Source organism: Eleutherodactylus coqui, chromosome 3, assembly GCF_035609145.1.
Source record: "Eleutherodactylus coqui strain aEleCoq1 chromosome 3, aEleCoq1.hap1, whole genome shotgun sequence".
NCBI classification, from domain to species: Eukaryota; Metazoa; Chordata; class Amphibia; order Anura; family Eleutherodactylidae; genus Eleutherodactylus; species Eleutherodactylus coqui.
The window spans coordinates 276093226-276119370 of NC_089839.1; the positions used below are offsets into that span (position 1 = coordinate 276093226).

The 26145-nt window shown below is 44.5% G+C and overlaps 1 protein-coding gene across 5 annotated transcripts in view; it reads right to left on the reverse strand.

Annotated features, from left to right (window-relative positions):
- RASAL2 (RAS protein activator like 2) overlaps positions 1-26145 on the reverse strand; it is a 310978-nt gene that overhangs the window by 103958 nt on the left and 180875 nt on the right. Inside the window, exon 1 of one of the 5 annotated variants that reach the window (XM_066597473.1) lies at positions 19484-19725. The exons of the other annotated variants lie outside the window; for them this stretch is intronic. The gene's annotated coding sequence lies outside the window, so the exon portion shown is untranslated. Of the gene's footprint in view, positions 1-19483; positions 19726-26145 lie in introns of those variants that run through there. 5 annotated transcript variants of the gene reach the window in all.

Below are 26145 nucleotides of genomic sequence, written 5' to 3' on the forward strand. Positions count from 1 at the left end.
GTGACCCTCGGTGCAATGTCAATCAGACCGAATTACAGTCTGGCAGCACTCAGAAGGGTATTGACAGCAATGGTGATATTGGCCACACGGGTCGGCATGCATCTTATTTACTAGTCAGCAGGAGAAGACACAACCTGAGAACTACTAAAGGAATGATGTCACTGCTGCAACAGTCTATGGCGTCCCACCCTTAATCAGCTTATCGAGGAGTTCGTTCCTAAACTGCTTCGCACTCCCAGGACCAGCAAGTCGTACCATTCATGGGCATAAAGTGAGAAATTTTTAGTTTACAGGTGACGTCCTTCAAATCTACCATGAGTACAAGGGTCATAGACTGGTAGAGTTGGAAGGCACCTCCAGGGTCATTGGGTCCAACCCCCTGCTCAGTGCAGGATTCACTAAATCATCCCAGACAGATATTTGTCCAGGCTTTGTTTGAACATTTCCATTGAAGGAGAACTCACCACCTCCTGTGGTAACCTGTTCCACTCATTGATCACCCTCACTGTCTAATATCCAATTTGCGTCTCTTCCCTTTCAGTTACATCCCATTGCTTCTAGTAATGGGATGAAACAGTTTAGACCTGCCGGTTTCTTGTTGGAATGAGTGCACGATGTCCAAGTTCGCTTGTACAGTCTGTTCATACAGGCAGATGCAACGTAAAAGAGCCCCTTTACATGGCCAGATAATTGTAAAGATTCCCACAATACAGTGAGAATCTGAATGATTGTCATTCAGCCTAAATGCATGCACAGACGGAACGGTGAATGATCATAAATAAAAATGGGCGATATCGCAAAAAGAAAGGACATGCTGTGTGTTTTTTTCACGCAGGATGGTCGCCTGCACACGGACGGATTTCCGCAGCAGATACCGCCCATAGCATGCATATTCGCAGCACAGATTATGAAGACTGCTGACAGGTACACGACGGGGTTACCAATCCCGGGCACAGAGTCGGATTCCACTGCGGGATCCGACCCGGCCGTGTGAAGGCGGCCTACTGAAGGAGTGAAAACATCGTAAGTGAGAATGAAATCAGTGAAAATCATTTGTTCCATAATCATGCATTTTCACTCCCTCTCGCATTGCAAGAAAATCGCCTGCTTTTCTCGCCAGTGTGAAGACCCCCCTAAGTGTTCAGTTTCCCTGCAGCGCCACCACAGGAGAAACAAAGCATTACACAGTACTCACTCACATCAATGGTGTCGCCTTTGCAATATAGGTCAGGTCCTTCAGAACAAGAGATGCCCTCTGCAACCCTTCTACACTCTGACCAATGAGGAGAATGAACAGAAGATCCTCCCGTATTTATCGATGATTTGCTGCTAGGAAATAATTGTGTGCGCTGCTAAAAATGTGGTGCGAGTGCAAAACTGCATCAAATGTTCCATATATTCCTAGCCTTCATGTGATCGAAGCTGTCTTCAACATCACGAATCCTGTCTAAAGTGAGCCCTCACAATATACATTCGCAGCTGATGGATGTGAAGCTATCATGGGAAATAAATACATTCTAATATACGCGGCTCGGCCGCAATCAATATTATTCCAAAGGGAAAGACAATAGGAAATGAAGACTGAAGCCGTTTCCTCCGTTCTGCCCTGTTTAATCCTCTATCTAAATGAATACTTTGCACATAAAGCCATAATTAATTAGGAATGTGGAGATGTCACCATAGCATCACACAATGGTTATTCATTATCATCTCAGTCACCAACCTCATAAACAGGATGCAGGAAATCATGGAGATGCCAACAACCTTGTGAACCAAAGGAAAAACAAGATTTATGGCTACATTATAATGGGTTTGTCTTGTTTTCCAGAAACAGCGCCACTCTTCTCTATGGTTCATTTCTGGTATTGCAGATTTAAGTGAATGCAGCAGAGCTGCAATACCAGAATCAACCAACAGACAGAAGTGGCGCTCTTTTTTTTTTGGGGGGGGGGGGGGCTTTTTAAAAAACCTAAACAATCCCTTTAAGGCTATAGTTTAATGATAACTTGTGATGTATGACAGTGGAGTCACACAGGTGGTGCAAAAGGTGTGTGATTCACTGTTATGCCCCTAAAAGTTGCAACAGATAGCATCTAAAGATCCATAGATGCCAACAGAAGTGTGGTCACTCAACACTTTTGTTTGCAGACACTCAACAACTCTGCTGCAAAACCAGTCGTCAACAACAAAGGGAAAAAAAACACGCTGAATGTCCCTCTTTACAAAAGGATCTTCAGCAAATGTTTGGATTACTGGGTGAGAGGGTAATCCCGTCACCTCGACTGGAGCGCCACGTCACGATGCGGATACCAGCGATGGAGGAAAAGTTCAACAAAAGTAAACAGCACAACTTTGTGGTTTTCTTTTGACTGAATGCTATGATGCAGGGACAAGTGTCAGAGTCACTGCAGTTTAGGGGATAAAGGGCTGCTGACAGAGCTGGCATCATAAGCATTCAATGCTTCTCCAGAAATACTCAATTTTCTGTAGATAGCTACTTCTCTTAAAAGGGACATCAACATAGATAATGCACACAAATACAGCCTGCAGCAGGAGCCTCCTCCCTCTACAGGGCACAAAAAGAATTAAGTCCCGCCCATTGGATGAGATCACCCCTATTAACCATTCAGGAGCTGAAAATGGAACAGATCAGCAGCAAATTAACCCTGTGTCCTCTACAGAATTTTCACATATTTTTGTAACAGAAAAAGGTAGGAAATCCAGTAGACAAATAACGTGGGCAAGATTAGCTCCAATCTGCGTCCCTATTAATTTCCAAGTATAAAGGGGTTGTCCAGTTGTAAACTAGTAATAGCCCATCCTTCGGAAAATGGTGGTGAATCCACCACCCGGACCCCGTCTAATCAGCTGTTTGCTTGTTCCAAGCACTCATACACTGAGTTGATTTTGTCAGGAAGTAGACAGCTCTGTTCCCACTGCAGTGGTCAGGCTTGGTATTGCAGACAAAGTTCGAATTGAAATGAATGGGAACTTTAGCTGTAAAACCAAGCCTGGCCACTGCAGTGAAAACGGAGCTGTCTGCTTCCTGTAGAAATTAGCTCAGAGGTGTCTCAAGACCCACAAACTGAGGTAGGTGTGTGTGTAATAGACAAAGCTTCAGATTTACTTTAATATCCTTCTACAGTGATCTCAGAGATGTTGCCTGCTGTTTCCAGTCCAGCTCAATGCGTGTTGATTTCCACCTTAATGAATGGATCTGAACATTAACACTATTCTACCAGTGTTCCTCCAACTAGATAAACCCGTGCACATATGGATCTGTGGTGCTAGAAATAAATCCTGAGCCCTCATGAGACAAAGAGCTGCATCGGGCTAAACGAAGGCCTCTTTCACACGAGCGTATGGTCACGGCGTATTAAGCGTGCCGTTTGTGCGTGTGTAATACCTATCTCCCGTAGACTTTAACTTTGCCTCCCACATACAGCACGAGAAATAAGAGCGCCAAAAAAATAACACACGCCCAATCTTGGCGCATATTACATGCGCATACACGCCGAGTTAGTGTATGGGGATTGTCGGCACGCAGCAAATACGCATGTCACTGCGTGCTGGATACATGCACGGCGCACAGCGGCTTGCACCACTGTGTGAGATTCCTAAGGGTGCATTCACCTGGGCGAATTGCTCTTGCGAGTTTCATGCCTTATGGGATGCATAAAATTCACACTGACATGCTGCGATTTTTCGGGGAGTCTGCAGAAATCTCACCTATTGTTTCCAATGGGCGAGAAAAAAAAATAAAATCACATCGCACTCACATATACATGCAAGTGCGATTTTTTATTTTTCCCATTCAAAATACATGTAATTTTTTCACGTGCAAGAAAAACGTGCGTTATACGATTTCCTTGCAAATGGCAGTAGATATCGCAATTTTTACAATTGTGATATCGCTCGGAGTTTCTTGGACCGATATCGCGCTCGCTGTGTGATTGCACCCTAAGACAGAGATGCTGGGACTTGTAGCTCCACAACGTGAGTCAGAGGTCCTCAGGAGATCAGCCTGCGGGAGACAAAAGGGTTACTTCTTGCAGAGGAGAGGTCTTATATTTAATTTAGGAGACAGCCGGCTTTGTCTCCTCTCATTCTTATATGCAAGTGCACGGTTATAAATATTCATTGTCCTGCGCTGCCGTTAGCAGAAAGAAAAGCGTTTTTTCATATAATTGGTACGAAAATAATGCAATGTGGACAACAATTCTGGCCGGCGCACTCCCATTATTGCTATTTTTCTCCATGAAGCCATGTTGTACGTAAAATCCACTGTGCTGGCGAAATGTCAATGAGGTTATTCTTCACATTTTTTTTGGATTGGGATTTTAGATTCGGGCTGGTGCCATCTGTGCAAGAAGAAGGAGTTCAGTCTAGGAGAAGAACATCAAGAAGGTAGACGGCGAGCAGTGCAGATATTTAAGGAAAAGCCAAAGGAGGAAGATCAGATGCCAGTACAAAATGATGTACAACATATTCTATCATGCTCCGGATGTGGCGACTGTGAAGAGCGTTACACAAATCAAAGATGTTCACACTGGAAAGTTGGACCAACTCGCTGAGTTTCTAATAGGTAGGCATGACCTGAACTTCCCGACCCCGGAGCAGCTGACGGTTCCCAGCGCTGTAATATGATCAAGTGTTAAGATGAAGACATCGTTTCATTTGTAGGAGTTACGATGTCCCAAGTTGACCTCTCATGGAAAATACCAGTTGTGACCAATGTAGGAAGTATACACCGTTAACATCCAGCCATTAAGCCTTCCACTGGGTCATGCAGAAGAGAAATACTATATGACAAATGAGCTCTGATTGCATAGAGACTCTAGATATAAAGTTTTTCTTAAATAGGTCCTCTTTAGTCAAACTTGTGCTTATGTGATAGTCAGTGTGATAACTAGCAAAAGTGCAAATCATTTTACTTATCCCAAATCATGATGTGCTGAAAAATCCCTCTGAAAAGTACTGGCCACTAGGGGTCTCATTTACTTTTAACTTGCCATACACTGACAAGGGCTGAATACAGGCTTACACAGGCCCTTAAGCAACAAAATCACAGTGGGCCCCCTTAGCAATGCATAGGCCCCGCTGTGCCCCGAGTCACGCATAGGCCCCGCTGTGCCCCGAGTCACGCATAGGCCCCGCTGTGCCCCGAGTCATTTATAGGCCCCGCTGTGCCCCGAGTCATTTATAGGCCCCGCTGTGCCCCGAGTCATTTATAGGCCCCGCTGTGCCCCGAGTCATTTATAGGCCCCGCTGTGCCCCGAGTCATTTATAGGCCCCGCTGTGCCCCGAGTCATTTATAGGCCCCGCTGTGCCCCGAGTCATTTATAGGCCCCGCTGTGCCCCGAGTCATTTATAGGCCCCGCTGTGCCCCGAGTCATTTATAGGCCCCGCTGTCCCCCGAGTCATTTATAGGCCCCGCTGTGCCCCGAGTCATTTATAGGCCCCGCTGTGCCCCGAGTCATTTATAGGCCCCGCTGTGCCCCGAGTCATTTATAGGCCCCGCTGTGCCCCGAGTCATTTATAGGCCCCGCTGTGCCCCGAGTCATTTATAGGCCCCGTTGTGCCCCGAGTCATTTATAGGCCCCGCTGTGCCCCGAGTCATTTATAGGCCCCGCTGTGCCCCGAGTCATTTATAGGCCCCGCTGTGCCCCGAGTCATTTATAGGCCCCGCTGTGCCCCGAGTCATTTATAGGCCCCGCTGTGCCCGAGTCATTTATAGGCCCCGCTGTGCCCCGAGTCATTTATAGGCCCCGCTGTGCCCCGAGTCATTTATAGGCCCCGCTGTGCCCCGAGTCATTTATAGGCCCCGCTGTGCCCCGAGTCATTTATAGGCCCCTCTGTCCCCCAAGTGATTTATAGACCCCACTGTGCCTCAGCAGTAAAATAATAAACTTGCTCATCTCCATCATGCTCCCATGACTTTACTCCATCCTTCGCTTTGGCCTTTTCTGGATAGGATCCTGCAGAATGACATTGCAGTGCAATAACACTGCGTTGCCTACGTGGCAGAGAGGGCAGCAGAACAGTAAGTGTTCAGTGTTCTGAATCACCACTCTCATAGTCAATTGTACTCATGTCTTAAAGACACAGATACTATTGATTTTAAAGAACAATGAAAAAGGGACACAACAGATGGCTGCAGCTTTTAGTAAGTGTTTTATCTCAGCCCAATGCTGGATTCAGAAGTAGATACATCTTGCAGAGGCGAAAAACTGATGAAAAATGCAGGATACAAATCATATAATGGCCATAGTGTTAGGCTGCATGTCCATGGGCCGGCGGATCACACTGTGTTAAGCTTTCCATAGCACTGGCGTCCACAAGCGGAGAATCATAGCGATTCTCTGCTCATGGGATCGAAATCATGGCATGCCGTGATTCTCCGTGGTGAGTCTGTTAGATAGGCTCCCCGCTTAGACCTGTCAGCGCTTCCCCCTCCTCTCCTGCGGCGAAATATCGCTGGTGATACTCCGTCACGACCGTGGACAGGGAAGCCTTACTCCTCCCGTACACACAAGAGCTTATTCTGAAAATCCACCCTAAGGCATGGGTATGCCTTCAAATTTCTCCACCCGTGGCTTGCAGATCTGCAAATTCTGCGTTAGAAAATCCTGCAGTCTACAAGCTGCTATAAAAAAAAAACAAACAAAAAAAAAACAACGGCTTGTATGCTGCTGACGCCTGAGGGGTCTGTAGGGCAATCACAGGGAATCTGAAATTCTTTTCCGATTATGGGAGGAATCCTGAAGTTAGGGCCTCTTTCACACGGGCTACAAAACGCATGTATGTAAAGCTCATGCTTTCCAATGGGTTCTTTCAGATGAGAGATGTTTTGTTGCCTGAAGGAACCCATTGGAAACCATGGGCTTCACATACAGGCGTTTTGTAGCGATGATTTTGCAGCCCGTGTGAAAGAGGCCTAAAGGGAATACTGTATTAAGGCCTATTTACACTGAAAGATAATCGCTCAAAAATCGCTCAAACGACAGTTTGAGTGACAGTTTTGAGCGATTATCTTTGCATACCTCTAAGTAGCTAATTAGCTACTTAAGAGTTAATGTAGGCAGAGCGGGATACCAATGCGATAACTCCAAGAACAAAACAGCTGTTTTCTATATGCAAACAGCTGCAGTGTTCTTGGAGCTTTTTAGCTGGTGTCCCGCTGAACTGCCAGCAGGATACCAGCTGAAAGAATACTATCAGCAACGGCCACTTAGAAAATCAGCATGCGGCGCTGATAAGAGTCATCGGTGATTTCTAGCTTGCTAGAAATCACAAGTGAACGAATAGTGCATGACGGCCGCATGTTGAGATACAATGCTTATCATCTTTTGAGCACATTTTGAGCGATAGTCGTTGTGTCTATATGGGCCTTTAGTGCAATAACATTATGAAGAGGAGGAACTTATGGAATTTCCTGTGATTGAAAACAACTGTATGAGTTGTAGGGCGCAGGATGAAAAACTCAATTATACTGCAGTGTCTTCTAAGGAGTATAATAGCGCAGCTGGTTATCGGAGGCCTAAGAAGCCTACTAACCATGTCATAATGAGCATGTGTGATATATTGATTAGATTCTACGATGAAGCCTAACAAAGCACACAGGTTGTTGCAGTGGCTAATCCGGTTCACAGACAGGATTAGACAGCTATAATAGGATCCATAAGCATCACAAGATTCATCCTTGTATGACCTGCTGTACACTGAGAGGAGCCGAAGCCCTAATCGGAACGTGCAGAACGTCATCGAACCCCCGAAGGCTGGAGGTGCCCATATCCGTACTGTGAGCGCCCTTATGAGTTACCCTGCCCTCCTTTATAACCTACACTAATCATTTATATTCTCCTATAAAGACGGAATAGTGGAGTATGGAAATCCAGGTAGTTACATGCCGGCTGAGGTGCCCGCTGCGGAGCCCAACAGCCTAAACTTATATAGGCATCGTCTGGCAAAGAAGACGCTTTCCAAAGAAAATATATAACTGTCTTACTGGAAGTGTCCTTGAAACGTGACCCGAAAGCAGAATCGTAGAAGGTGGCTTACCCTCTCGTAGAGGAGAGTTAGCTTCTGCTGCCACCGGTACAAGGAGATGAATGTGCTGTTCTTTTTGCAGCAGGGTATGCAAACAATCAATGGCATATCAAGCTTTCAGAAGTGGTTCTAGTTCCAACAATGATGGCTAATGTTCTAATTCGTAGAGTATTCATGTCAAATACTATAGACTTTTAGAGCCAGACGGACGACTTCAGGAGTAATTCTGCCCTGTTCAGTGGCTCAGCAGAGTAATAGATATCAATAGAAGCTGTTGTCTAAGTGCACTACCTGGCTCCTTGGCCCTTCCAGCCTTGGTTTAGCACAGCGTCATACATGGTTTGATTTATGGAAATGGTCACAGAGTTTTCAACAAAGTTTGCATAAATCAATAGTGCAGGCAAATATAAGAAACTTTGTAATAGGTCTTATCAGAGAAAAAGACTTCTTTCTCCACTTATGAGGCTCCTTTTCTCCTCACCCCTCCCTGCTAAGGTGTATACTCACCCCGAAAAACTGCTGAATTCCAACTCATAGCTCACTGACCGATCAGGTGACATGCTACCCATAGAAGTCTATGGAGAGTGGTGGGGGAGCCCAGTGAGGCAGTGCTTACACGGGCGGATCGGATTGTGCATGCAAGAGGCCCACAGCGGATTCCAGTTGTGAGCCCGGCTGGTGACCCTGCGTTCGCCAATTAATTGTATTGAGCGTGACCGTAGAGGCTCGCAGGTGCATGTGCGCAGTACAGGTTGGTTTTTTTCATTTGTATTTCTAGCTTCGGGTCAGACGACCTCCTTGGACATCAATTGAGGCAATCTGCGCAGATTCTGCAGCAAAATAGATTATGATGCGATTTTTCTTCCACTTACGGAATACGCAATTTGTATCCGTGTGAACAAAAAGGCGAAAATACATGACTTTCAACGCAGGTGAGCCACGTTTTATAACGGATTACCTGCATGGACAGCAATCATGTGAGCCCGGCCTAAGGGAGACACAGAGATATGCTGCTGTAGCTAACAGTAAGTGTATTACTGTCTTCTGGAATCCCATTTACACTACTCAGTACTGCTGTATAATGTCCTCCATGCTGCTGCTTTTCTGTATATGATGGATAGAGAAAGCAGAGACCCTGTTCCCCTGTGTGCAGTTTAAGGCAGACATTACAGCACCTAGTCTACACCCTACAGCTCCAGAAAAACAGAATATGTGGAGCCTGCAGATGGAAAAATTGCTGAAAATGCATGATACAATTCATATAATGGTCAGATATAGTGTTATGCCACAAGTACACACAACATCTTATTCTGAAAAGTCACCCGAAAATTTTAAGTGGTTGTCCCACTTCTAGCCGTTTTGCTGCAAGAAGCAGACAGCTCCGTACATTGTGCAGTGGCCCGGGTTGGTACTGCAGGTTGAGTCCTATTGAAGTGAATGGGATTTAGACTGCAGTTCCAACCCAGGCCACTGCGCAATGTATGGCACGGTCTGCTTATTGAAGTGAAACAGCTAGAAGTAGGACAACCCCTTTAAGCTTGTATTAAAGGGGTATTTTGAAGACTGTGCAAAATTTTTCAAAATTTCCCTAATGTTTCCACTTATTGCCATTATTAAAAAAAGTCCATGTAAATCAAACTGGACTCCAGTACCTTTTTTTTGCTGACCTGCGCCACCGCTGCTTTCCAGTCCGCTTCAGATTTCCACATTTATAATGGCCGTCAAGGAGTACAAAAACTACATCTCCCAGAATGCCCCATTGCCAGTTACTGCCTAGTGCATATTCATGACTATACAAACTGTGTCATTACAGAATCTGAAGGCACTGAGCATGCTCGACCACTAAAAGAGGGGAGGATAAACGTCGTAACCATTGAGATACCAAAAAGCCTTACTGGGTGCGCCTCGGATAGAGATGTGCCATTGAAGATTTGGGTGACCTTGTCCAAAACTCATCACCCATATGAGCCATCTGTGTAATGGTTCCACGAAGAACTAAATTTAATCAGCGCGTATATAAAACCCGCAATAAAAACAAACCAAATAATCATCATAATCACCAGCGCCTCTGTATTACAAGGTTATGTATGATCCTAAATTAGGCTTTTATAATTGCTCACCTTTATTAAAGGGTTTGCCCGGTGTTAAAAAAAAATACCTCTGGAAGTGACTTGGTCTCTCACATCCTATCACAAGACTACGGCCGGCGAGTATTTGTAGGTCAGCCTGTGCCTGTCGTGCATTGTCAATATGCAGGGGTTGCCTGGGGTTAGAAGAGCGCGGCTGCTTTCTTCCCTAAATAGCGCCACACCTATCCATAGTTTACTGTGAGTATTGCAGCACAGCCCCATTGACTTCAATGGACATAAGCTGCAATACCCAACACAACCAGTTGACCGGTATGGCGCTGTTCCTCTAATAATTTCTGTTTAAATGCAATCCCACAACTTTTTGTCTTGCAAACTTGTTTAAAACTGTTAAGTGCTGACAAGGTAGATGTTTCTTTTATCCGCTTGCACTATATATTTCTCTCTCAGCGGCTGGCGATGAGCCCAGGACATGGAAAGATAGAAAAGTAACCTTCCAACTTGGTTTCCCAGTAGTAAATAGAGGATAAACATTTCATATTCACCTAATCCATTTCATCTAGTGTTGTATGGAGGGGCATCAGTGGGACGTGGAATACAGACAGTTCGCAATCTAATCCTTTCTCTAGCTGTATTTTGGTACGAAATACCAAGCAGTGCTCAGGTTTAACTATTGGTATTCCAAAAGGTGTCATCCCCGCCACAAAACGGGTGTGTGGATGACAGATTTGGTGGTTCATGCAATGCAGCTGCAATTCACACAAGCACATTTTTCATCAGTAATAAGAAGGCAATGTTAATGAGTCTAATAAGTGGAGGGGGGAGCCCAGTGAAATAGAAGCAAAGATATGCCCCAGCAACTAATAGCAGTGCTTTACTGTCTCACAGCAACTGGAATTCCATCTACACTGCTCGGTACTGCTGTATGCTGATCTGTATTACAGGAGTATATCTTCAGTATTTCATCTGTTTTTCTAAATGGCTGTCCTGTGTAGTTTAGGTTCCTGCCTTGAAGTCAGTAATACTGATACAATTTCATCTTGAAGGTGGATCCGTATTTAGAGTCTGCATATGTGAAACGGGCCTAAGTGTATCTTCACATTTCGGATTTTACTCCCAGCACAATAGGCCATTACTTTAAAACCAGACAACCCTTTAAAATCCTGTGAAAGTTCACATGGCAGTATTTTGGGTGAAAACATGGAAAGGTTGACTGCAGCAATGATTGGTGAACCCTTAAAATGTACTTATTTTTTATATGACCTTTAGAATAAGCTGTCATAGATGGAATAACACTATTTCTGGCCATTACATAGCTTGTATTCTGCATTTTCAGCAGTTTTCTCCTCTGCAGGCTACATACCCAATTCTCAATCTTCCCTGAGCTGGTGGGTGTAGAGTAGCTGCTATGATTTCTCCCATACACAAAACACCCAGAAGGTAGAGGAGATCCTGCTCCCCTATCTTTCATACATCAAGAATCAGCAGCGTGGAGAACAATATACAGCAGTACTGAGCAGTGTAGATGTGAATCAACCACTTGTTTGAGATAAAACCCTTACTAATGTCTCTGCCTGTCTCCCACCAGCAAATTCCTAATCCTTCTCTCCCCCCCTTTTCATAGACTTCTATTGGCAGAACGACACAGTAGCAGGAATAGCTCACCACCGCCTTTCCTCTCATCAATCTTAGAATCAATATTACTGAAGACAGACTTCAGGCAGTGGACAGCACATTAGAAGAAAGGAGGACCCCACTAGCACTTTTGAGCAATTTTTCAACACAAAAACATCATTTTTGGCAAATACAGGGATTTGAACTTTTGCTAGTTGTCACATTACACCAGTTTGTTGAAAAACTAGTGACCATTTAATTTGTCAAATATACACCGTGGACATCTTCAAAAGCAGAAGTAGTTTATAGTGGCACAAGACAAGAAGATGAAGTAATGCTATCAAGTCACAGGAATCAACCCGAGTCCAAAACATTCCCTTTCTAGATTGTTCAGATGTTACAATCTACCTTCCGAATTAGCCTTGCATTGATTTCCGTGTGACCAGATACTTCTCAGGGCATGAGGTCAGATCTATTTATAGTCCGTTCCTAAAATAGTACATGATTTAATATGCACTTTATGAACTCTCCAAACTACTTCAAAGGACTATTAAAACAAATCGATGCAAGCCATAAGATCGCTCAGACCGAACTCTGATTGTTCTGCTGTTCTCCAACCACAAGTCCCATTATGGTTGTTAATGTAGTTTTGCTTTATTGTGTACATATTTAAAGAGGAGCTGCCGGCTGTCCTGACCCGTCTGTTTGGAGTAAACACTGGGTAAAACAATTATTTAACAAGCCTTAATACAGCATCTTTTCTAAGAATTGAAATGCATTGCGCCATCCCTCTGTTAATCCTCCTGGAAATCTATGAACTGATAACTGGATGTTACCAGTTGCATTAAAATAACAAATCAGCAGTTACTTCACTTCTCCTCCCATTCTTCTTCCGCTGTTGGCTTCGGTCTCCTTGTGATGTCAATTGGCAGGCTGCATCTGACTTTGTTCTTCAAGCCTTACGTTGCCTTGCTGCAAACTATTAATGGCCCATCCTCAGGATAGGCCATCAATAGTAAATTGGGACCCCAAGATTTTCACTGGGCTGGTGAGCTGCTGACTGGCATTGATTTCTGCTGGAAGGAGACAGCTCCAATCCCACTGCAGTGGCCTGGCTTGGTACTACATGTAAAGTTACATTTCACTTCAATGTAACTTTGAAAGTAACAAATTGAATGAGTAGGATGTGACCATTTGAAGGTACCTTTACACGGGGCGCTCACCTGAATTCAGGTGATAGTCATCCCACGTACACATGGTCACCGACTGGGCATTGAGCGCAAAACTGCTCACTTGTTTGTTTGTTTTTTTGCCTTTCTCTGGATCAACATTGGGGGTAATAGGCTGAACCGGATGGACATGTGTCTTTTTTCGGCCCTACATACTATGGCCCCCTGTCCACGACCGTGAATTCGCCAGTGGTAAATCGCTGGAGAATCACGCAGGCTTTATCAGTCTGAAGCTTTCCATAGCAGCGCGGCCCCGTGTCCACGAGCGGAGAACCATTGCGATCCTCCACTCGCGGCGCGCAATTCGCAGAATTGCCCTGATTCTCTGCAGTCAGTCTGTCTATTAGATAAGGCTGACTGGCGGAGATTCGTGTGCGGCTCCTGCTCCCGGGGCGGAGATCTGCCACGGGACTTCGCAACACCCGTGGACAGCCGGCCTATAAAGGAAGCCTGCTAATCTGTTGATGCCTACCCAGAGAGGTAACCCTGCTGCAGAGAAAAGGCTGGATGTCCTGGCAGGCAGCACAACCCACCACCAGGGGTCATATAGTAACGGGCTTTCCATCAGTGTCACATTAAAGCCCCCAGAGAGGCACTATGACATGTTTATAGGAAAGGTTACATAACGACCCGGTCAGCACATGGCTGCCAAACATAAAGAGAGATTGGTTTTCAAAATTGCTTCACTTGACGACAGATGTAGACAAGAACTACATCTATAGAATACAAAGCAAGGTAAGATATTATATAGGGCTCTGTAGACCGCTTAACCCTATAATACCAGAACCTACAAGCACAAAGACTCCGATGACAATATACTTATTATTACATAACATTTCGAGGGGTATTCCGGAACTCCTACTATTAATGATCCGCCCTCAGGATAGGCCATTAATAGTTGATCACCAGGGGTCCGGTGCTCAGGATCTTCACCAATCAGCTGGTAGGTAGGGGGTCAGCACCGGAAGAGTAATAGGAGGACGCTTCATTCTCATTGAAATCAATGGGAGCAATGCCCCCTATTACACCTCTGGCGCTGTTTGCACTCACCCACAGAACAAAGTTGTTGTTTTTTTTGTTTTTGCTGCAACCCCCCCCCCCCCCCCCAAGACGGCAAAAACGCTGTTGAATGAAGTAAGCTGCATTCAAAAATGCCAATAAAAATCACGCCGTTTTCCCTTTTCTTTTTAACGGAGCCTCTCAGACAGCCGCTCGGTCAGGGCCGGTCTGTTCTATTCTGGATGTTTAGCGCACCTCTTCAATGATGAGGTATGCTGAACTCTGTCGGCCGTGGACGAAAGTAAAATCCCAACAAAGCACCGTGATTAAAATGGCGGCACTTTGCCGAACGCCTGTGTGCGGGAGGCCTAAGGCAGCGTAAATTCACACGCCTTGTAGGTGGAATTCCTTGACTTATTCGTTATAACCACTTTGGATGTTTTGTGGCATTTCTGCAATGAGCGAACGCGCCTTACGGTTATGTGCACGCTGGACGGATACGCTGTGCAATATCCCTAGTGGAATTTCCACAGGTCAGTTGATAAACCGTCCTGAAATTCGCAAAACATAAACTTGCCGTTTTTTTTGCGGATTTCGTGCCATTTTTCACAGCTAATGTTGCGGGTTTTTTTGGCGCGGATTTTAGTGTCATTTTGATTTCCGTTCGTTTAGCAGAAGTGGAACATGATCAGAGAAGAGGTGCGCTAAGAGTCTTCTGTGCGGAGGATTACGCGGGGTCACAAATCAAACTACTACTCATTAAAAAGCATAATGTACCTTAAAGTCTGCGCTTCCAAGAAACATCAAATCTTAATATATCCGTTTTTTATGTGACAAGTCCGATTTATTAAGTTACACGAACTTACATGAAGCAGCGGCTGGGAATGTCAGATATGCACAGAAGTCATATATCACAGCGCTATATTATGTCCGGCCCAATGCACTGCGTGTTCCAGATAATAAGCATCTTTTACATTACACGCTTCTGCACTCCATCCTGCTTATTCCCATGGCTTCAGACGGAAGGCCTGATGAGAGACCAGATCCAGGAAACCTACTAATTGACTATGTTCTGCAGAGTAAGCCTAAAGCAGGTTCTTATGCCAGGTCCGCGGATCAGCTATGATGATAAGTCTACGGCGAAAAGCTCCCTGCGCACATTACACGGCGAGAAGCAAAAGCTCTTTGGAGCAACAGCAATAAGTGTATTAGAAGCTTAAAGCAATCACCCATTTTCAAACACCTCAATTACGCAGATTATAACACAATCCCCCTTAATATCCGACTTCTATATATTTCTTTATGATTGCACATAGCGAGATAATCCGCTTATTAACTCCTCACCTTGACTGATTCCTCTTCCAGGTTGCATGAGTCACTTTCTTAAAAACGACGAGCAAACACCAGCTTCATTGTTCAGGACTATAACAAGGCTGGCATTGGAAGTAGTCTACCCTCCGAGGTTCATTAGGCCACAAGATACCGGTGATGTATGACCGTTAGTGAGCCCGGCCATGATACTTCATTTCCTCTAAGAGTGAAATCTAAGTCTCCGAGTCATCCTTTTGTGTGGAATCATCAGAAACTTCACTCAGCAGTTAGGTTGGCTTTACATGGGACAACTATCATCCAGAGAGTCGCTTGATAGAGCAAATGTAAGTGGCTGTTCTGTGCAAACATGGCCACCAATGGGTGACCAGCGAGAATTCGTTCACTATTCCCTTCATTTCAACTCACCTAAGAATAGTCGCTGGTTGATCGGTTATCGTCTGGTGGAAACCGGTAATCGCTGTCCGGCGATGACGAGCCAACAACTTTGAGGGAGGTGTGCGCTTGTTTGGCAGCCCCTCCCACATAACGCTGACTGGCCCGTGCCGTTTCCTTTGAACATTTTGCCCTCCCACTTAACACTTATTGGCTCTCGAAAACACGAGTGAGTGATCCTCAACGGAACAATCCCAGTTGATCGTCAAGAGGAAAGATGCCATTATAGTCTCTAGCTGGTTTTGGTTGAGCGAGAAACCGCAGCCTTGAGCGTTCGCTTGCAGACCGCTCGCTCGTATCCACGTGCTTCCAGTGGATTCGGCAATCAATGAGCGTGCACTGGGGAAGAGGGTCGAAATTACAAATACACAAATGTCAAGAACTTCACATCCCATAACTAGCCGACAAATTATATTTTGGCCCGTGCAGAGCGCACCAAACAATTCTTTCAGCAATCACTAATTGCTCCGTGTAAAAGCAAACATCCGTCATTCGTACACTTTAGCGACTATTTCGAGCAACTATTCGGAATTTTTTTTTTGCCTTTGTTTAGCGAATTAGCCAAAAATAGCTCCTGATGATAAATGAAGGTGGTAACGGATGCCATTTGTCACCCACGGGCTATTATGTCATCAGTTTAACGGATGAGTCATGTGAGGCTCATGAGGTACGCATGTAATGAATGCCTGTCACGGATGCCATACTGTTGCATCAGTTATGCATGAATGCTTGTGACGGATGCCATTTATAGGCTTCCATGTTAAAAAATATGTACTATTAATTCCACTTTTTTTTAACCTGGACTCTGATGGAAGGAATAGCATGATCTACTATGCCACGCCACCATCTTTTGTGGTATGTTGTAGCGGCCACACGGAGGCCAAAAGACACTCTGTCAAATCCTTAAGGACACATTTAGTTCGTACGTACAACTTTCCCCGTGTACAGGCTAAACGCAAGACAAAACGAAATATGGACCCTGCTTTATATCCAATTCTGGAGTAACTGTGTGACAACCAATATGGCAGGCATTACAGATCATTGGGGTTCCGGACATTTCTTGAGTTGAATGTCCCCGTAACATCGCCACTCTAGTCATGCAACTGATTCTCATCTAACGTAAATGGCATTAACCCTTTCCTGACGCAGAGGATCATTGATGCGCCCGCGTCCAGGTCACATTCCGCAGTTCTGGTATCCCCATACTTTCAAAAAAAAATCTTACTTGTTTTTTTTATGGGTGACAAAACTACACGAGGGCTCGTTTATTGCAGGACGACTTCTATTTTTCAATTGTGCTATTTACTGCACCATATAATGTATTGGAAGACTTTTTGAAATTTCTAAGTCGGGCAAAGTGGGAAAAAAAAAAAAAAAGGACTTTTTGATCGCTTTTTATTCAGTTCGTTCTTGGAGATTGCGTGACCAAAAAAAAAGAGCAATTCTGTCATGGCATTTTTTTTCCCACAGGATTAACCCCCTGCAATCCAATTTTGGATTCAGGTTTTCCTAGGGGGCTTTCTCTTTCTGCCATTATACAATGGCGCCACCTGCTGGCTAGAGCCAGTACTGCGGTATTGAACATGCTGGAGAGGCCCCCGACAACAGAGCGGCCAGTGATCTACAGTAAGAATTCCCTGCCGGACGTTTTCCGACATCGGAAGCTGTACAGCCTTCAATCAGAATGTCTTTAGACCTCAGACAGTGGATTGGAAAGGGTTAATAATGTGATATTTTAATAAACTGGACCTCTTATGGATAGAACGATGTCAATGCTTCATTTCTTAAAAAGTTTTCAGATTCGATGACTGGGCGTTCTGGCTCCTGATTGGCTGGAATCGGCACATGTGACGTGACGGGGCGGAGCTACGCGATGACGCTAGAAGGGGCGGAGCCAGACCGCCGCTGCTGCCGGACAGAGCCGAAGGCAGAAGACCCTTCTGCGCAAGCGCGTCTAATCGGGCGAAAAGACGCTGAAGTTAGACGGAGCCATGGAGACGGGGACGCCAGCGCAGGGAAGGTAAGTGAATAACTTCTGTATGGCTCATATTTAATGCACGATGTATATTACAAAGTGCATTAATATGGCCATACAGAAGTGTATAACCCCACTTGCTTTCGCGAGACAACCCCTTTAAGCTGCAACACCAGAAAAAGCCTATGGACAACATTTATAAAGGAAAAAAAGCTAACCCCTTTATGCCGAACCTGGGCAACCCCTTTAACCTTAATAAGGGCATTGTTCATGCTTCAGACTTGCTTTACAGAGGACTGGAAAAGCTCAATCCTCTTAGGACCCCCAGTGACCACCATAGTGCTTACCCCAGTTTTCCTAAGAGTTTATTTTTCAACAAACTTTTATCCTAGAAGACATTTTGCTAATAAACTGCAACGAGCAACTGAGAATACAGAGGCACATCCCGCAGTACAGTTCTATCACCTAGATACCCACCATGAAAATGAACGGATCACCTATCCTCCGATCATAAAATACTGCCATGAATTGCGCAATTCCACCACACTACAAGCCAGCTACTAGTATGTGTGGGACTCCTTGCAGCAGTCCCGTGGCTTGTAAAGGTGAATATTATTCATCCATTTCATCTATATTTTCTATGTACGTTGGCTTACTAGGGCGATAGGACTTCCATGGTACGCGGCAAGGTAACATTGGGGTCCCATAGCTTCTAACTAACAGGTGCATATAACAATAGGCCTCAGATTTCAGGGTGTATTGACAGGAGTCGTTCGGTCATGATTTTTTACCATGATAGCAGCAAAACCCACACAATAAAAAAAAAAAAAAAAAAAGTTTTTTTCTTTCCTTAAGCAGTCATGTAATGATTACTTACACAACTATCCATCTAAAAACATTGCAGAACGCACAGGGCATTCCAGTTGTACAAGAGGACCAGGCATGGACAACTATACAATGACCGCCAAGATCGCAGAGCATGCATAGGGGGTGGGCAAAAAAGTAGATAAAAACAACAATGTGACTTCAGTCAATCGGTGTTGGATGTCAAGAGCTGTTTGTGCGAGGTTTCCACACAACCATGAGCTTACTTCTATTTACTTATCTGCCACATTCTCCATCCAGAAGTGAAAGAGTGTGTACTTACTACTGCCAGCCAATCAGAAGACCCGAGGGGGCTTGAGCCTAATAAAGCAACTGATCTCTAAGTGGCCAGAGACAAACTATAATAAAGTTATCAGATCGCTACTTTTTGAGTTCTGACAATGCGGATTACATGTACAGAAAATGTATCCAACTTGCTTTTATTTGCTTCAGTCATTATGACAGAAATCATAAGGTTTTGCTACATTTGAAACAAACAAAAACAACTTAATCTGACTTTTCTTATAATTCAAACTTTCTTTTCCCAGTTCTGGTTGCTGCTTTCCGACTATGTGATGCGGAAGGATCAATGCTGGAATGCCGAGCCTATCCTGGAGAACCTTTAGGTGCATGGTCATTGTCTAATTACATAACACATGGAATCAATCGTAACACAGCCTAGAAAAGGCTCAACATGCTCTGTACTACCAGAACAACCGGCACGGATCTCGTTACAACCAGGAGGTTTTTTTTTCAAAACGGTTGCGAACATTTAACCAACGAACAAGTTACACGAAAAAGAATCAAAACTTCGAAGAGTTCTGTAACACTTTCCATAGAAATCAGCGAAGATCTCCGCATAGTAAAACCGAAATCGCAGCTTCTGCCGGCACGCCTCTTACCTGTGAACTACATTTCATCTCGGGATCACACTGCAGGACATGGAGCAGAGACTTGACAAAAGTTTCCTGCTCCTATTTGCCTTCCTGTCTGAGAACAGCCTCACATTGAGGAATGCAGAAAAGCAAGAGAGCCCAAGCCAGTCCAACCCAATGAGATCCCCGATCTGCCACATCCAAACAATGGCTGTCTCAGTGCACACTGACTGAGTGTGATCCTCCCTGGGAAAACTATGCTACAAACTCTCAGAGACATTCTAACAATGTGCCTGGCTCTTCCTCCTATCACCAGGGCGTGTGTTAGCTTTTGGGAGGTGTGGAAGGAGGGGGCAGGGGTGGGAGAAACTCCTGGGAAATAAAACCTGCATTTTATGAGGCCAGATACTCCCCGCGGTGTTCAGGGCTTTTTTTCCCCCCTGTTTTATGTTTTTTTTCCCCCACATCATTCTAACTTCTCCTAATTCTATCCAGCCCAATAATATGCATAAGATAGGTGTATATACATATGATTATGTATATTGTTTATTGATCATATACATATATGCACACATACATTATTTATGATTCATTGTATACATCTGTTTTTGTTTCTACATGTAGCTACCGAGTTGTAAAGAGCTGCAGAATATGTAAGCGCTATAGAAAGACTATTAGTTTTAGGTGTATAGGACTTACTTTATATAGGTATGTATATATGCTTTTACTGTGAACAGAATAGAAAGGGTTAAAGAGACACTGGGGATTTTTTTTTCTTTATTTTGCTACTATTCCTTCTTTATATATTGATCAGCTAGTATTACCTGGATTAGTTATTCATTTCAATCTGAAAAATAATTTTTTAGGTGGGTCATGTGATCTCATGGTGAGACCCCCTGGAAATTGCTTGCCTTTCTGTTCTCTCAAAGGGTTACCAGAGCTTCATGTATGATATGGACTCTACCACAAAGGCTGTTCATGGGAGGAGGGGGGGGGGGATATATCCATATTACACTCAAATTCGGCACTATGGAGCAATTCCAGCAACCTCCTTGGTTGTTTGGCTTGTCTGATTCAACCTTATTGGTTGTTGGGGTTTCCTGATTCAACCTGATTGGTCGTTAGTGCCGAACTTGACTGTAATACAGATATATGCATGGGGGGGGGGGGGGGGAGAGGAAGAGATGACTTCTATCATAGTTACAGCTGATTATAAGAGGCTCCTGTCACACAGTTATAATGAAGGAGATCACAGCTCATCCTCCCTGACTGTATACTTGGTCTTTAGTTTTTAACATAAATCTAAAAGTTAATGTTGAAGTGTCCTCCCAGCAGGCAGTGATGGTACTGGCTCTAGCTGGTCATGTGACGTTTGCAGAGATAAAGAGAAAGCAAGGAGAAATCTAGAGATCAAGATGGTGCCTGATAAGCATCAGACAGGAGGCTGCACTGTATGGAAGTGGCTGCAACAAACATAGCAGAAGTGTGACCTATAACCAGCTGAGGGGTGCAGGGATGGAAAAATGTACTTTTGCTGGAGTACTTCTTTAAAGTGATCATCCAGTCTTGGGGCAAAATTCTGTCCTAGGACCAGAGGGGGGTGTATTACTACAAAGGCTGTTCACATAGGGGGAATGTGGGGGACTCCTATCACAGGACCCTCTAATCTCCTCTGTCAGCCATCCGATCCACTGGTTATGGGTTCCATTTTTGGCCATCCAAGATGACTGCTATAATTTTATAACTAATACCCACTATGCACTGCTCTTCGAGAGATCAAATATAATGCCTTGGTAGTTTAACACTACCAATGCACTGTGGGGATAAGGTAGTCTGAAGAATGCATTGGCCCTTTTGGAAGGCCAAAAACGGGAACTTGAATCAATGAGGGCCGGCAGAGAAGTACAATTGCAGCTAAATATCTGCTTTTCTCATAGTTTTTGGAACAGAATTATGGTCTGAAACCAGAGGGTTGCTTTAAAAGGGATTATAAGAATGTGAGACAGGGCAGGATATGTTAAAAAAATAAACTACGGTATACTCGCCACTCCAAGCCCCAATGATCCAGCGCCACCGGTCTCTGTTTGCTTGGCTGCAGAAGTGACATTCCATAAAACATACTTGACAGCTGCAGCCAATCACAGGCCTCAGTGGTGTACAGCGATTGGCTGCAGCAGTGTCACAACTGTAGCCAAGTAAACGAATCAGAGGTGCTGGACTGGTGGGGCTCAGAGTAGCGACCATACCCCAGTTTGTTTTTTTACATATCTTGTTTTGTGTAAAGTTTTTATACCTGCCAGACCATTTTTTTTGCGTTCTATGAGGATTTGTGTCCTCTTGTAAGCTCGGTTCAGTGAAAATAGTAGCAGTGTTACTGGAATACGGACAGCTAAAGATAGGTTTGCCTGTCGGAATGACACGGCTTAAGGTCAGTGTAATTAAAGCCAACCTATTCTTTATTCTTTTCTTTTAGAAATAATTGGAGAAGCTGTTTATATAACTTTAGTGGAAAGATACAATTGTGACTTTACGAGCTTCTATAATTACAACCTTATAGGCTACCCAGTAGGAGTTAACAGTACCTGGCCTAGCAAAGGTATACCTAGCTGGTGCAGAACCTGAAGTGCCCCGTGCCCAACCTGACACGGTTATTGCATGCTGGTTCCATAGAAGTGTCACAAGTACAAAAAAGGTGTGAACGACTAAATACAGCTCATGGAATTGGCACAGGCCTTTACTAAAAGCCTAACACTCGGGACTACTCGGACAATGTGATTGTTGCAGAAGATTTTCTTCTGGGTGGCGGAGATGAAAGGTTTTACTTTGAGAGCAACTGAAGTAGAGAGGCCAAATCTCTCCACACCATTCATCTCATTGTTTATTTGTATCTTCTGCACTGATGGACTATACACACCCAGAAAAACTTTTTTGTTCAAGGGTCTCCCCTCCCCCTTGTGAGGGTCACAAATCCCCCCTGCAGGAGGGAGCTGTCCCATCACACCCCCTCTGGGAAATTTCCATATAAACAATATGCCAGTCCATTCAAGTTAGTTGTCACAGAGCCATGTAATGAATTGGAAATCATGGGCAGACATATATATGTACACTCTCCTGCCAACAGTAATTGATTACATATGTTAATACTTAGTAGGGCTCCTTTGGCCCTAATGACCTCGGATACTCTCCGTGGCATATTTTCTACTAACGTCTGATACACTCGAGCTAGTATTTCTCTCCATTCATCCTGCAAACATCTGTCAAGTTCATATTTCCTGAACAGACGCTCTAGTTTGTCCCAAAGTTCTTCAATAGGGTTCAGGTGAGGACGCTATACAGGTCAGTCCAATCGTGGAACATCCGTATCTTCAAATGAACATGGAACCGTGTTGGGTGTGTGACGAGGCGTGTTGTCTTGTTGGAAGTATAGCTGACCGTTCTTGGAGTATTCCACATTGTTGGAAGCACATTATGTCAAGGTACACCTTTATGGTTGTTCTTGCCACTACAACCAACGGACGGAGACCATGCCACGTGAAACATCCCCAGACCATAAATGAAACGTCTGCCGTACTTAATTGTTGGCATAACACGCTCAGGCAAAAGACGTTCCCCAGGATCCTCCACACTCGGTCACGTCCGTTGGATTTGAAGATGGCGTAGCGTAATTTGTGACTTCCTAGAATGTTGTTGAATTGCTTAATTGTCCAATGATGATGCTCCCTGCACCATTGTAGACGGGCAGGTGCATCATCTTTGAGAGAACTTGCCAGATGTTTGCAGAATGAATGGAGGGAAATATCAGCTGAAGTGTATCAGGTGTTAGAAAGTATATAGAGAGTATGCCACGGAGTGTATCCAATGTCATTTGGGCCAAAGAAGGCCCAACTAAGGTGTTAACATATATAAATATAAGTATTCTGATTCTTGCTTAGGTGTCCAATTACTTTGGTAGTATAATGTAATAGCATCAACATTATTCTGCAAAGACTATTACCATACATTTGAGGTTTCAAAACGTTAGCGATGATCAGTATTTCTGCTACCTTAACACACTGCACCACACGAGGCTCTTCAACAGAGGCGTAACTGGAAGCTCCAGGGCCCCGATGCAAAACTTGTAACAGGGCCCCGAACTATAATGCTTTACTTATAGTACCGGGTTCCCTATATGGAGAAGAGAGACCTTATGGGCCCCGCAAGGCTCCTGGGCCCGGGTGCAACCGCATCCCCTGCACCCTCTATAGTTACGCCCCTGTTCTTCAATGTCCTTGTATCAACAGCACAGATATTAGGTACATATATGTGCGAGTCTGGGTGTAGGGCCCAGTACTACTATGGGAACGGCACACAGGTGACATCTTCTGATGCGCTGCAGGCCTTTGCATGCGCAGTCCTGCATGAGTACATGCGCCAAGTACCATCAGGCATTGGTGACCACCGTTTACATGGGATAGGCAAGCAAGTGCATCTAAGATGATTAATTAGGCTTGGTACCCTCCAAAAGGAAGCCAAGACGATCCACATTGAGGATCAAACTGCTGCGACAATGGCCATGGTTGGTCTGTGGCGGTTGTAGCTTTGGATGATAAAGCGATAAGTATTAAAGTGCAGTGATCTATGGCTGGACCGTCGAAACGCGTTGCCAGGTTCTATCCTGCCCTCCAATTTTGTTTTGTCTTTTATTGGTTTTTACCTTGCACTCATTCTACTTGTAATATTGTGAAATATGTGTTATCTCCATCGCCCCAAGGTGATCTCTAATCCGCTAACCCTTATTGTAAGGACTTGGGGGCATCCAGGTCCCCTCTGTGTATTAAGTTCTACTCTCAAAATTCATATACTTTTTTCACCAAGCATACTCAGTAGCGCAGGAGTTTACTCCACTTTATGATTTCCTACATATTATGGCTAGATTTACATTAACGACTTTCCAACCACAGCATCTTACGGCAGAAAAAAAAAGGCAAACATGGCGGATCAACTTTTTCGGTTGGCAAAACACTAACTCTGGGCAGAAAATGTTCTAAAATCTGCCTTTCTGGACGTCCAAATCCTTTACTGTATGGCTGGCCACCTTTAGGCAAAAGCCTCTTATGCCTTCTGCGACATTCAATGAAGCCAACTCAATGCCAGTTCCCTCTGTAACGGGATTGGTCAACAAAAAGGAAAAGTTGTTGGGCGTAGATGTTAGCTCTAGATCGGCCGAACCCACTATCAGTGGGACAAGCTTATCATCTAATGTGCCAGGCGACCACCCGACTCTTGCCCAATGGTAGATGTTGGGGGAGATGAGCACCAGGCGGTTGGAATTCAACTACTCGATCCTATTGCCGGCCAAACAAGCATTTAGCTAACTGCTATCTAAAAAGTATAGTCAGCCTATGGCCCACACCATCCAGACTTGAAAGAAAACTAATCAGGGTGGAAGGATGGCAGCCATTAGGCTTCCTGACACACTTCAATAATCACACAAGATAAGTTTGTTTTCAAGTAACTTGCTATTTTGGGGTGAATAGCAGAACTAGTTTGTCATTGCGCAGTTGACAGCACAAAGGGGTCTGTAAAGAGCTCCTATAGGTTGATAACATTGTAATCCATGTATGCCTTCATTAAAGTAATATCATATCGCAGCCTACGATAACGACGTCAACTGTTTGCCTGCTTTAATTTGTTTGCAAATGAGCTACAAGCCAAAACCTGTATGGGTTATCTGCATTTAGGAAGTCCTCGTCAATACTGTGTTTTCTCAGCGTTATCAGTAATAAGCCTGAGGGAAGATAAGGATGGGAAACAAGTGCAGCGAGCTCAATTATAAGGCCATTGATTTCATATTACTAGATGATTATAAACTCCATTTGTGGCCCATTATAACACGAATATACCTATTTTAAAGCAGTATAATCAAATAAGGTGGGCAAAGACTTGCGGACAATCTGGACAGTGTGATTGGTCTAGCAGATAATCAATCCCGCTAGGATGACCATCTTTGGTGGAGACTTCTTGCTACAACTACAGGTGGGTTCAGCCAACAAATTAGAGAGTTTTGTCAGGTTTGCAAGTTATACCTAGCCTACAGGATGGGGAATAACCTTCTGATCGGTGGAGGTGTAATAGCTGGGATCCCAACCAATCCTGAGAACGGAGGTCCCGTCCACCGCTGACTGAATGGAGTGGCAGATGAGCTCGTCCGCTGCTGCTCTTTGGTGGGACTGCTGGAGATGGCTGAGTGCTGGAACTGGATTATTTCCAGAAGTCCCACTGACCTGAATGGAGAAGCATACACTGCTACATTCATTAGGGGGGTACATGGGACCCCTGTTGTCATGATTGGTGGGAATCCTGGTGGTTGGAACCTCCATTGATCAGATAGCTTCAAGCTTGGAAAACCACTTTAAATGGGTTGTATGGTATTCGAAAAGCATGTCTGCCTTCTGAAGTGAATAGACTGAGCTGCGATACCACACACAACCTGCAGACACGTGTGGTGCTGTTTCACTAAGGGCTTGCTCACATCAGAGTTGGAGGTTCCGTTCAGTCGCTGAATTCAGTTAACATACATGATGAAATAGTGCTGCATGGAGGTTTTTCATCCTGTAAGTGTTAAAAAAACAGAATGGTCCCCATATTATTCTAGTCAATGGGGTCTATATAGAGCCATTCCGTTCTGTGACCAGATGGATCCGTTTGGC